Source organism: Sus scrofa, unplaced genomic scaffold (genome assembly GCF_000003025.6).
Source record: "Sus scrofa isolate TJ Tabasco breed Duroc unplaced genomic scaffold, Sscrofa11.1 Contig434, whole genome shotgun sequence".
NCBI classification, from domain to species: Eukaryota; Metazoa; Chordata; class Mammalia; order Artiodactyla; family Suidae; genus Sus; species Sus scrofa.
Genome location: NW_018085205.1, coordinates 163,288 through 164,661, shown reverse-complemented (window position 1 = coordinate 164,661; position 1,374 = coordinate 163,288). Strand labels below are relative to the sequence as shown.

The window sequence follows — 1,374 nt, the reverse complement described above, 5'->3', positions numbered from 1 at the left end:
TATCCTCAAGGAGAAGTTATCTATATATAAAATATAAACATCATTTTCTTGCCAGTAAAATAGAAACTGAAGTATTTCAGCTATGTGAGTTATGTCAGTTTAGGTGAAAACTCGTTATGTTATTTTCCTTTTTTCCCAATAGTCACTTCCATCACATGGAACCAGGGAACAATACACACATTTCAAAATTTCTTCTTCTGGGACTTTCAGAGGATCCAAAATTGCAGCCCCTCATATTTTCACTTTTCCTCTTCATGTACCTAATCACCATGTTTGGAAACCTGCTCACGATCCTGGCTGTCAGCTCAGACTCCCACCTCCATTCACCCATGTACTTTTTTCTATCCAACCTGTCCTTTGTAGACATCTGTTTCACCTCCACCACCATCCCAAAGATGCTACAGAACATTCAGACACAGAGTAAAATCATAACCTATGAAGGTTGCATTACCCAGGTGTATTTTTACCTTCTCTTTGGAGACTTAGATGACGTTCTCCTGAGTGTGATGGCATTTGACAGGTTTGTGGCCATCGGCCACCCCCTGCACTATATGAGCATAATGAACCCTGGACTCTGTGGACTGTTGGTTCTGATCTCCTGGATAATGTGTGTAATAAGGTGTATTCCTTGTTACACACCTTAATGGTATCACGATTGTCCTTCTGTCCAGATTTGGAAATCCCGGCCTTTTTCTGTGAACCCAATCAGATGGTACAACTTGCCAGTTCTGACACTTTTCTCAATAACCTGGTGATGTATTTTGCAGCTCTCCTTATGAGCGTTGGTCCTTTTGCTGGTATCCTTTACTCTTACTTGAAAATATTTGCTTGCATTCATGGAATCTCATCAGCTCAGGGGAAGTATAAAGCATTTTCTACTTGTGTGTCTCACCTTTCAGTTGTCTTCTTATTTTATTCTACAGGATTAGGAGTGTACTTTAGCTCTGCTGCTACTCACAGCTCACACTCAAGTGCAGTAGCCTCGGTGATGTACACTGTAGTCTTGCCCTTGCTGAACCCATTCATCTATAGTCTGAAGAATAAAGACATAAAGAATGCATTGAAGAGATTATATTTGATGCCAGGTATAAAATGCACAATTATCCTGTTCGTGATGAAACGCCCTTGAGTGCATGACTCAAGTTCTCTGAACCAGAAATAGGAATTCTTTGATCATTGTATAATAAAATTTTATCCTTCCATTTATTATCTGGGATTTCCATTTTTGGGGATCAGCTTTTGTATATAATTTCAGAGACTCCTTTATTAACCTTTTCCTCCCTCCAATATATAGGCAGTTTTTATTTTCCTACTTCAAAATATTCCTACCTTTGGATCAGAAATGTTTGAATTCCATTTCTTAGTTGGGGGATT

At 39.0% G+C, this 1,374-nt stretch overlaps 1 pseudogene; it reads left to right on the top strand.

Moving 5' to 3' along the window:
- Nucleotides 1-323: 323 nt before the first annotated feature.
- On the top strand, nt 324-1,129 carry LOC110258779 (annotated as a pseudogene).
- Nucleotides 1,130-1,374: the final 245 nt, after the last annotated feature.